Below are 13,170 nucleotides of genomic sequence, written 5' to 3' on the forward strand. Positions count from 1 at the left end.
TCGCGCACAATCTCACTCCATCTAGTTCTTCATGTCTGTCTCTCACTCGCGCACAATCTCACTCCATCTAGTTCACCCCGTCTCTCACTCACGCATAATCCCACTCCATCTAGTTCTCCCTGTCTGTCTCTCACTCACGCACAATCTCACTCCATCTAGTTCTCCCTGTCTGTCTCTCACTCGCGCACAATCTCACTCCATCTAGTTCTTCATGTCTGTCTCTCACTCATGCGCAATCTCACTGCGTCTAGTTCTCCCTGTCTCACTCACGCACAGTCTCACATCATCTAGTTCTCCCAGTCTCTCACCCACGCACAATCCCACTCCATCTAGTTCTCACTGTATGTCTCTCACTCCCGCAAAATCTCACTCCATCTAGTTCTTCATGTCTGTCTCTCACTCACGCACAATCTCACTCCATCTAGTTCATACTGTCACTCACGCACAATCTCACTCCATCTAGTTCTCCCAGTCTCTCACTCAAGCACAATCTCACTCCATCTAGTTCTCACTATCTGTCTCTCACTCGCGCACAATCTCACTCCATCTAGTTCTCCATGTCTGTCTCTCACTCACGCACAATCTCACTCCATCTAGTTCTCCCTGTCTGTCTCTCAATCGCGCACAATCTCACTCCATCTAGTTCTTCATGTCTGTCTCTCACTCACGCACAATCTCACTCCATCTAGTTCTCCATGTCTGTCTCTCACTAGCGCACAATCCCACTCCATTTAGTTCTTCATGTCTGTCTCTCACTCCCACAAAATCTCACTGCATCTAGTTCCCCCTGTCTGTCTCTTACTCACGCGCAATCTCACTGCGTCTAGTTCTCCCTGTCTCACTCACGCACAATCTCACTGCGTCTAGTTCTCCATGTCTGTCACTCACGCACAGTCTCACATCATCTAGTTCTCCCAGTCTCTCGCTCACGCACAATCCCACACATCTAGTTCTCACTGTATGTCTCTCACTCCCGCAAAATATCACTGCATCTAGTTCCCCCTGTCTGTCTCTCACTCACGCGCAATCTCACTGCGTCTAGTTCTCCCTGTCTCACTCCCGCAAAATCTCACTGCATCTAGTTCCCCCTGTCTGTCTCTCACTCACGCGCAATCTCACTTCATCTAGTTCTCCCAGTCTCTCACTCACGCACAATCCCACTCCATCTAGTTCTCACTGTATGTCTCTCACTCACGCATAATCTCACTGCATCTAGTTCCCCCTGTCTGTCTCTCACTCATGTGCAATCTCACTGCGTCTAGTTCTCCCTGTCTCACTCACGCACAATCTCACTCCATCTAGTTCTCCCTGTCTGTCTCTCACTCGCGCACAATCTCACTCCATCTAGTTCACCACGTCTCTCACTCACGCACAATCTCACTCCATCTAGTTCTCCATGTCTGTCTCTCACTCGCGCACAATCCAACTCCATCTAGTTCTTCATGTCTGTCTCTTACTCACGCACAATCTCACTGCGTCTAGTTCTCCCTGTCTCACTCACGCACAATCTCACTGCGTCTAGTTCTCCCTGTCTCACTCACGCACAGTCTCACATCATCTAGTTCTCCCAGTCTCTCACTCACGCACAATCCCACTCCATCTAGTTCTCACTGTATGTCTCTCACTCACACACAATCTCACTCCATCTAGTTCTTCATGTCTGTCTCTCACTCACGCACAATCTCACTCCATCTAGTTCTCACTGTCACTCACGCACAATCTCACTCCATCTAGTTCTCACTGTCACTCACGCACAATCTCACTCCATCTAGTTCTCACTGCCACTCACGCACAATCTTACTTCATCTAGTTCTCCCAGTCTCTCACACACGCACAATCCCACTCCATCAAGTTCTCACTGTATGTCTCTCACTCCCGCAAAATCTCACTGCATCTAGTTCCCCCTGTCTGTCTCTCACTCACGCGCAATCTCACTTCATCTAGTTCTCCCAGTCTCTCACTCACGCACAATCCCACTCCATCTAGTTCTCACTGTATGTCTCTCACTCGCGCATAATCTCACTGCATCTAGTTCCCCCTGTCTGTCTCTCACTCATGCGCAATCTCACTGCGTCTAGTTCTCCCTGTCTCACTCACGCACAATCTCACTCCATCTAGTTCTCCCTGTCTGTCTCTCACTCGCGCACAATCTCACTCCATCTAGTTCACCACGTCTCTCACTCACGCACAATCTCACTCCATCTAGTTCTCCATGTCTGTCTCTCACTCGCGCACAATCCAACTCCATCTAGTTCTTCATGTCTGTCTCTCACTCACGCGCAATCTCACTGCGTCTTGTTCTCCCTGTCTCACTCACGCACAATCCCACTCCATCTAGTTCTCACTGTATGTCTCTCACTCACACACAATCTCACTCCATCTAGTTCTCACTGTCTCTTAATCACGCACAAACTCTTCCCACCCTTCTCTCCCTGAAACTGAAATTGCCACTGCCGATATTTCAAAGAATGCGGATAATGAACAAGGGAAATGAGCGTTTCATGCCGCTCATGCAAGCTGTCTCCTACCATCAACTACTGGGAGGGTTGGGGGTCGGAAAGGTTAATGCAAGGGCAAAATCTCTGTAGTTCAATTAGATTTCGCATTAAACAGACATTACTTCAGGTTATTGATTTCAGAATCAGCAATTTCAAATGCTTTCCTTAGCGGATGCATATAATTATAATAACATGGATGTATTATGTACATGTACTCTACATGCATACGTGCATGCACTTCCATTTATAGACCCGTGAAGATCCGGGTTAGACTAGGTCTTCAGCAGCCCACGATTATCGTAAGATCGAGGCGACTATGCTTGTCGTAAGAAGTGACGAACGGGATCGGGTGGTCAGGCTCGATGACTTGATTGATGCATATCATCGTATCCCAATTGCGTGTAACGATGCTCGTGATATCAATCACTGGATTGTCTGGTCCAGACTCGATTATTTACATACCGCTGTCTTATAGCTGGAATATTGTTGAGTGCAGCGTTAAACAACGAACAAACAAAACTTTTTTGACAACCTTCATGTGCACTGTTTGTGCATGCAGTTCCACTATATCGATCGACCGTCAATAGCCCTCGCCATCACATGGACCCAGCTTATATACATGTTTTGTACTTGCTCATCGTCTTAAATATCACTTCAGAAAGACGTTCTCGGTGACCTATTCATGATATGAGAAGCTGGTAATTTCTTTCCATAAATTAAAAAACCTATATGTGTTCACCATTATTTCAACCCACAACCACTTCATGCTTCCATAATATTCAAGATAAGTCAATGGATAAGGAGAAGAACGGACGCCTCTTATACCAAACTTGACCTTAGCTAGAGCTCACTCAAAACCAAAGAAGTAACACACCGCGCTGTATAAAGGATACCATGGGCCAAGCTCCATTCACCTATAGACAGTGGGACTCCCGTCACAGGATCTAGATCCCAAGCTCTCCATTGCTTGTTATGTGAGTTGGATCAGACGGTCAGGCTTGATGATTTGGCTTCGGAACAAAACGGTACAGCCACTGATGTAACTGAAAAGGGATTGGCGATAAACTGTCATTGAAGTGATATCCCAACACCTCGTGGTTTCAAACCAGACCTCGGGGTAGCAATCCCACAGTGACTGACTGAAACCCAGCACGTACTAAAACCACTACATGTCCCTACGTCTGAAGGCCATTGTCTTTTGCATTTGGACCAACATGGTAATTTTTCCGAGTTTCTTTTCTCAAAATAGATATTAAATTTACTTTATTCATTCATGGGACAATCTATAAATTGAATAATAAAAGGAATAATTGAAAGGATTCTCTGAGGCCCCTGCCGTGAATATGACATGACAGGTCTGTAGCCACCGGGTCCGCACGATGTCCCGGACACAGTCACCTTCAACCAGGGATCACAAGGTTACGTGTCCTCTCCCTCTCCGTTGTTACGCAATCGATATAATACCAGAGGCGACCAGACACTTGCATACACAATGTATAGTTTTCTATTACCAGAGGCGACCAGACACTTGCATACACAATGTATAGTTTTCTATTACCAGAGGCGACCAGACACTTGCATACACAATGTATAGTTTTCTATTACCAGAGGCGACCAGACACTTGCATACACAATGTATAGTTTTCTATTACCAGAGGCGACCAGACACTTGCATACACAATGTATAGTTTTCTATTACCAGAGGCGACCAGACACTTGCATACACAATGTATAGTTTTCTATTACCAGAGGCGACCAGACACTTGCATACACAATGTATAGTTTTCTACACAGTTTTTGACACGGATACTATCTTCTAAATTGATTTTTAACCACGACTGAAATGTGATCAGTGAGCGTCGATGTGCAAAGTAACACCGAATAGCTTGTTGTGATTTGTATGCAAGGTTACTGCCAATAATAGAATGCAGGCAATTGCGAGAGTGTGAAACTGGTTTAAGAACCAATGATAAACCATCTTTGCGACAATGAGAAAACTGTCTCAATCACAGTACCTGATCCAACACGTCTCTGTCAGTACCTGCCCCAACACGTGTCTCTATCAGTACCTGCCTCCTACACATGTCTCTATCACTATCTGTCCCTACACATGTCTCTGTCAGTACCTGCCTCAACACGTGTCTGTCAGTACCTGCCCCTACACATGTCTCTGTCAGTACCTGCCCCTACACATGTCTATGTCAGTACCTGCCCCTTCACATGTCTCTGTCAGTACCTCCCCTACACATGTCTATGTCAGTACCTGCCCCTACACATGTCTATGTCAGTACCTGCCCCTTCACATGTCTCTGTCAGTACCTGCCCCTTCACATGTCTCTGTCAGTACCTGCCCCTACACCTGTCTATGTCAGTACCTGCCCCAACACGTGTCTCTATTAGTACCTGCCCCTACACATGTCTCTATCAGTATCTGCCCCTCCAGATGTGTCGCTGTCAGTACCTGCCTCCTACACATGTCTATGTCGGTACCTGCCCCTTCACATGTCTATGTCAGTACCTGGCCCTACACATGTCTCTATCAGTATCTGCCCCTACACATGTCTCTGCCAGTACCTGCCTCCTACACATGTCTATGTCAGTACCTGCCCCTTCACATGTCTATGTCAGTACCTGGCCCTACACATGTCTCTGTCAGTATCTGCCCCTACACATGTCTCTGTCAGTACCTGCCTCCTACACGTGTCTCTGTCAGTACCTGCCCCAACACGTGTCTCTATCAGTACCTGCCCCTACACATGTCTCTATCAGTATCTGCCCCTCCAGATGTGTCTCTGTCAGTACCTGCCCCAATACATGTCTCTGTCAGTAGCTGCCCCTTCACATGTCTCTGTCAGTACCTTCCCCAACACGTGTCTCTATCAGAACCTGCCCCTGCACATGTCTATGTCAGTACCTGCCCCAACACGTGTCTCTATCAGTGCCTGCCCCTACACATGTCTCTATCAGTATCTGCCCCTACAAATGTGTCTCTGTCAGCACCTGCCCCCACACGTCTCTGTCAGTACCTGCCCCTTCACATGTTTCTGTCAGTACCTGCCCCTACAAATGTCTATGTCATTACCTGCCCCAACACATGTCTCTATCAGTACCTGCCCCTACACATGTCTCTATCAGTATCTGCCCCTACAGATGTGTCTCTGTCAGTACCTGCCCATACACATTTCTATGTCAGTACCTGCCCCTTCACTTGTCTCTGTCAGTACCTGCCCCTTCACATGTCTATGTCAGTACCTGCCCCAACACGTGACTCTATCAGTACCTGCCCCTAGAGATGTTTCAGTCAGTAACCGCGCCTTCACATGTCTCTATCAGTACCTGCCCCTACACATGTCTCTGTAAGTACCTGCCCCAACACGTGTCTCTGTCTCTATCAGTTCCTGCCCCTACACATGTCTATGTCAGTACCTGCCCCTTCACATGTCTCTGTCAGTACCTGCCCCTAAACATGTCTATGTCAGTACCTGCCCCAACACGTGTCTATGTCAGTACCTGCCCCGGCACATGTCTCTATCAGTACCTGCCCCTACACATGTCTATGTCAGTACCTGCCCCTTCACATGTCTCTGTCAGTACCTGCCCCTTCACATGTTTCTGTCAGTACCTGCCCCTTCACATGTCTATATCAGTACCTGCCCCTACAGATATCTCTATCAGTACCTGCCCCTACACATGTCTCTGTCAGTACCTGCCCCAACACATGTCTGTATCAGTATCTGCCCCTACAGAGGTCTCTGTCAGTACCTGCCCCTACACATGTCTCTGTCAGTACCTGCCCCAACAAATGTCTCTATCAGCATCTACCCCTACACATGTCTCTGTCAGTACCTGCCCCTACAGATGTCTCTATCAGTACCTGCCCCGACACATGTCTCTGTCAGTACCTGCCCCTACATATGTCTGTGTCAGAACCTGCCCCTACAGATGTCTCTATCAGTACCTGCCCCTACACACGTCTCTGTCAGTACCTGCCCCAACACATGTCTCTATCAGTATCTGCCTCTACAGATGTCCCTGTCAGTACCTGCCCCTACACATGTCTATGTCAGTACCTGCCCCTTCACATGTCTCTGTCAGTACCTACCCCTTCACATGCCTCTGTCAGTACCTGCCCCTACACAAGTCTATGTCAGTACAGGCCCCAACACGTGTCTCTATCAGTAGCTGCCCCTACAGATGTCTCTATCAGTATCTGCCCTTACAGATGTGTCTCTGTCAGTACCTGCCCCTACACATGTCTCTATCAGTACCTGCCCCTACACATGTCTCTGTCAGTACCTGCCCCTACACATGTCTATGTCAGTACCTGCCCCTTCACATGTCTCTGTCAGTACCTCCCCTACACATGTCTATGTCAGTACCTGCCCCTACGCATGTCTATGTCAGTACCTGCCCCTTCACATGTCTCTGTCAGTACCTGCCCCTTCACATGTCTCTGTCAGTACCTGCCCCTACACCTGTCTATGTCAGTACCTGCCCCAACACGTGTCTCTATTAGTACCTGCCCCTACACATGTCTCTATCAGTATCTGCCCCTCCAGATGTGTCGCTGTCAGTACCTGCCTCCTACACATGTCTATGTCGGTACCTGCCCCTTCACATGTCTATGTCAGTACCTGGCCCTACACATGTCTCTATCAGTATCTGCCCCTACACATGTCTCTGCCAGTACCTGCCCCTACACATGTCTCTATCAGTATCTGCCCCTCCAGATGTGTCTCTGTCAGTACCTGCCCCAATACATGTCTCTGTCAGTAGCTGCCCCTTCACATGTCTCTGTCAGTACCTTCCCCAACACGTGTCTCTATCAGAACCTGCCCCTGCACATGTCTATGTCAGTACCTGCCCCAACACGTGTCTCTATCAGTGCCTGCCCCTACACATGTCTCTATCAGTATCTGCCCCTACAAATGTGTCTCTGTCAGCACCTGCCCCCACACGTCTCTGTCAGTACCTGCCCCTTCACATGTTTCTGTCAGTACCTGCCCCTACAAATTTCTATGTCATTACCTGCCCCAACACATGTCTCTATCAGTACCTGCCCCTACACATGTCTCTATCAGTATCTGCCCCTACAGATGTGTCTCTGTCAGTACCTGCCCATACACATTTCTATGTCAGTACCTGCCCCTTCACTTGTCTCTGTCAGTACCTGCCCCTTCACATGTCTATGTCAGTACCTGCCCCAACACGTGTCTCTATCAGTACCTGCCCCTAGAGATGTTTCAGTCAGTAACCGCGCCTTCACATGTCTCTATCAGTACCTGCCCCTACACATGTCTCTGTAAGTACCTGCCCCAACACGTGTCTCTGTCTCTATCAGTTCCTGCCCCTACACATGTCTATGTCAGTACCTGCCCCTTCACATGTCTCTGTCAGTACCTGCCCCTACACATGTCTATGTCAGTACCTGCCCCAACACGTGTCTATGTCAGTACCTGCCCCGGCACATGTCTCTATCAGTACCTGCCCCTACACATGTCTATGTCAGTACCTGCCCTTTCACATGTCTCTGTCAGTACCTGCCCCTTCACATGTTTCTGTCAGTACCTGCCCCTTTACATGTCTATATCAGTACCTGCCCCTACAGATATCTCTCAGTACCTGCCCCTACACATGTCTCTGTCAGTACCTGCCCCAACACATGTCTGTATCAGTATCTGCCCCTACAGAGGTCTCTGTCAGTACCTGCCCCTACACATGTCTCTGTCAGTACCTGCCCCAACAAATGTCTCTATCAGTATCTACCCCTACACATGTCTCTGTCAGTACCTGCCCCTACAGATGTCTCTATCAGTACCTGCCCCGACACATGTCTCTGTCAGTACCTGCCCCTACATATGTCTGTGTCAGAACCTGCCCCTACAGATGTCTCTATCAGTACCTGCCCCTACACACGTCTCTGTCAGTACCTGCCCCAACACATGTCTCTATCAGTATCTGCCTCTACAGATGTCCCTGTCAGTACCTGCCCCTACACATGTCTATGTCAGTACCTGCCCCTTCACATGTCTCTGTCAGTACCTGCCCCTTCACATGCCTCTGTCAGTACCTGCCCCTACACAAGTCTATGTCAGTACAGGCCCCAACACGTGTCTCTATCAGTAGCTGCCCCTACAGATGTCTCTATCAGTATCTGCCCTTACAGATGTGTCTCTGTCAGTACCTGCCCCTACACATGTCTCTGTCAGTACCTGCCCCTACAGATGTCACTATCAGTATCTGCCCCAACACGTGTCTCTGTCAGTACCTGCCCCTACACATGTATCTGTGAGTACCTGCCCCTACACATGTCTCTGTCAGTACCTGCCCCTACACATGTCTCTGTCAGTACCTGCCTCCTACACATGTCTCTGTCAGTACCTGGCCCTACACATGTCTATGTCAGTACCTGTCCCTACACATGTCTCCGTCAGTACCTGCCTCCTACAGATGTCACTAACAGTATCTGCCCTAACACGTGTCTCTGTCAGTACCTGCCCCATCACATGTCTCTGTCAGTACCTGCCTCCTACACATGTCACTGTCAGTATCTGCCCCAACACGTGTCTCTGTCAGTACCTGCCCCAACATGTGTCTCTGTCAGTACCTGCCCCTACACATGTCTCTGTCAGTACCTGCCCCTACACATGTCTCTGTCAGTACCTGCCTCCTACACATGTCTCTGTCAGTACCTGTCTCTACACATGTCTCTGTCAGTACCTGCCCCTACACATGTCTATGTCAGTACCTGCCCGAACACGTGTCTATGTCAGTACCTGCCCCTACACATGTCTCTTTCAGTATCTGCCCCTACATATGTGTCTATGTCAGTACCTGCCCCTACACATGTCTATGTCGGTACCTGCCCCTTCACATGTCTATGTCAGTACCTGCCCCAACACGTGTCTCTATCACTACCTGCCCCTTCACATGTCTATGTCAGTACCTGCCCCAACAAGTGTCTCTATCACTACCTGCCCCTTCACATGTCTCTGTCAGTAACCGCCCCTTCACATGTCTCTGTAAGTACCTGCCCCAACACGTGTCTCTGTCAGTACCTGTCCTAGCACATGTCTCTATCAGTATCTGCCCCTACACCTGTCTCTGTTAGTACCTGCCCCTACACATGTCTCTATCAGTACCTGCCCTTACAGATGTGTCTCTGTCAGTACCTGCCCCTACACATGTCTCTGTCAGTACCTGCCCCTACAGATGTCACTATTAGTATCTCCCCCAACACGTGTCTCTGTCAGTACCTGTCCCTACACATGTCTCTATCAGTATCTGCCCCTACACCTGTCTCTATTAGTACCTGCCCCTACACATGTCTCTATCAGTACCTGCCCCTACACATGTCTCTGTAAGTACCTGCCCAAACACATGTCTCTGTCAGTACCTGCCCCTACACATGTCTATGCCAGTATCTGCCCCTACACCTGTCTCTGTCAGTACCTGCCCCAACAAATGTCTCTATCAGTATCTGCCCCTACACATATCTGTATCAGTACCTGCCCCTACACACGTCTCTGTCAGTATCTGCCCCTACATATGTGTCCATGTCAGTACCTGCCCCTACACATGTCTATGTCAGTACCTGCCCCTTCACATGTCTCTGTCAGTACCTGCCCCTACACATGTCTGTCAGTACCTGCCCCAACACATGTCTCTATCACTACCTGCCCCTTCACATGTCTCTGTCAGTACCTGCCCCTACACATGTCTCTGTCAGTACCTGCCCCGACACATGTCCCTGTCAGTACCTCCCTCCTACACGTGTCTCTGTCAGTACCTGCCCCGACACGTGTCTCTATCAGTACCTGCCCCTTCACATATCTCTGTCAGTACCTGCCCCTTCACATGTCTCTGTCAGTACCTGCCCCTTCATATGTCTCTGTCAGTACCTGCCCCAACACGTGTCTGTATCAGTACCTGCCCCTACACATGTCGCAATCAGTATCTGCCCCTACATATGTGTCTATGTCAGTACCTGCCCCTACACATGTCTATGTCAGTACCTTCCCCAACACGTGTCTCTATCAGTACCTGCCCCTGCACATGTCTATGCCAGTACCTGCCCCAACACGTGTCTCTATCAGTGCCTGCCCCTACACATGTCTCTATCAGTATCTGCCCCTACAAATGTGTCTCTGTCAGTACCTGCCCCCACACATGTCTCTGTCAGTACCTGCCCCTTCACATGTCTCTGTCAGTACCTGCCCCTACAAATGTCTATGTCATTACCTGCCCCAACACATGTCTCTATCAGTACCTGCCCCTACACATGTCTCTATCAGTATCTGCCCCTACAGATGTGTCTCTGTCAGTACCTGCCCCTACACATTTCTATGTCAGTACCTGCCCCTTCACTTGTCTCTGTCAGTACCTGCCCCTTCACATGTCTATGTCAGTACCTGCCCAAACACGTGTCTCTATCAGTACCTGCCCCTAGAGATGTTTCAGTCAGTAACCGCGCCTTCACATGTCTCTATCAGTACCTGCCCCTACACATGTCTCTGTAAGTACCTGCCCCAACACGTGTCTCTGTCAATACCTGCCCCAGCACATGTCTCTATCAGTACCTGCCCCTACACATGTCTATGTCAGTACCTGCCCCTTCACATGTCTCTGTTAGTACCTGCCCCTACACATGTCTATGTCAGTACCTGCCCAAACACGTGTCTATGTCAGTACCTGCCCCGACACATGTCTCTATCAGTACCTGCCCCTACACATGTCTATGTCAGTACCTGCCCCTTCACATGTCTCTGTCAGTAACTGCCCCTACACATGTCTATGTCAGTACCTGCCCCTACAGATGTCTCTATCAGAACCTGCCCCTACACATGTCTCTGTCAGTACCTGCCCCAACACATGTCTCTATCAGTATCTGCTCCTACAGATGTCTCTGTCAGTACCTGCCCCTACACGTGTCTCTGCCAGTACCTGCCCCTACACATGTCTCTGTCAGTACCTGCCCCTCCACATGTCTCTGTCAGTACCTGCCCCTACACATGTTTCTATCAGTATCTGCCCCTACAGATGTGTATCTGTCAGCACCTGCCCTTACACATGTCTATGTCGGTACCTGCCCCTTCACATGTCTCTGTCAGTACCTGCCCCTACACATGTCTATGTCAGTACCTTCCCCTTCACATGTCTCTGTCAGTACCTGCCCCTACAGATGTCTCTGTCAGTACCTGCCCCTACACATGTCTCTATCAGTATCTGCCCCTACAGATGTGTCTCTGTCAGTACCTGCCCCTACACATGTCTATGTCAGTACCTGCCCCTTCACTTGTCTCTGTCAGTACCTCCCCCTTCACATGTCTCTATCAGTACCTGCCCCTAGACATGTCTATGTCAGTACCTGCCCCTTCACATGTCTATGTCAGTACCTGCCCCAACACGTGTCTCTATCAGTACCTGCCCCTACAGATGTTTCAGTCAGTAACCGCGCCTTCACATGTCTCTATCAGTACCTGCCCCTACACATGTCTCTGTAAGTACCTGCCCCAACACGTGTCTCTGTCAATACCTGCCCCAGCACATGTCTCTATCAGTACCTGCCCCAGCACATGTCTATGTCAGTACCTGCCCCTTCACATGTCTCTGTTAGTACCTGCCCCTACACATGTCTATGTCAGTACCTGCCCCAACACGTGTCTATGTCAGTACCTGCCCCGACACATGTCTCTTTCAGTACCTGCCCCTACACATGTCTATGTCAGTACCTGCCCCTTCACATGTCTCTGTCAGTAACTGCCCCTACACATGTCTATGTCAGTACCTGCCCCTACAGATGTCTCTATCAGAACCTGCCCCTACACATGTCTCTGTCAGTACCTGCCCCAACACATGTCTCTATCAGTATCTGCCCCTACAGATGTCTCTGTCAGTACCTGCCCCTACACGTGTCTCTGCCAGTACCTGCCCCTACACATGTCTCTGTCAGTACCTGCCCCTACACATTTCTCTTTCAGTACGTGCTCTGACACATGTCTCTTTTAGTACCTGCCCCTACACATGTCTCTGTCAGTACCTCCCTCCTACACATGTCTCTGTCAGTACCTGCCTACTACACATGTCTCTGTCAGTACCTGCCCCGACACATGTCTCTGTCAGTACCTGCCCCTACACATGTCTATGTGAGTACCTGCCTCCTTCACATGTCTTTTTTAGTACCTGCCTCCTACACATGTCCCTGTCAGTACCTGGCCCTACAGATGTCACTATCAGTATCTGCCCAAACACGTGTCTCTGTCAGTACCTGCCTCCTACACATGTCTCTACGAACATACCCCCTCCAAATGTCTCTGTCAGTACCTACCCCCTGCACACATCACTATCAGCAGTAATAATAAAAGTCACGACACCTCTGACAGTAACTGCATCATACATGTTATTTGACAAAGAAGCCAAATGTCCTCTACGTATCTACAAGTTTTAGACACGGTGAACTACACGAGGTGAACCAGGTCCCATCGTCGGATGGAATATGACTTTTGTGGTACTGTAGAATTGTCCACCTTGAAGTATATAGATGGAAGCCTTGTAGTGTTAGACAAAAACTGTACATGTAAGTTCTACATATGTGTACCTGTTTTGGACAGCATGGAACATGGACAGATACAGCGATGAAACATGATATCGTCCGTGTCCCGACTGCCTTCAG

This window comes from Haliotis rufescens, unplaced genomic scaffold (assembly GCF_023055435.1).
Source record: "Haliotis rufescens isolate VD_foot unplaced genomic scaffold, xgHalRufe1.0.p SCAF_22, whole genome shotgun sequence".
NCBI classification, from domain to species: Eukaryota; Metazoa; Mollusca; class Gastropoda; order Lepetellida; family Haliotidae; genus Haliotis; species Haliotis rufescens.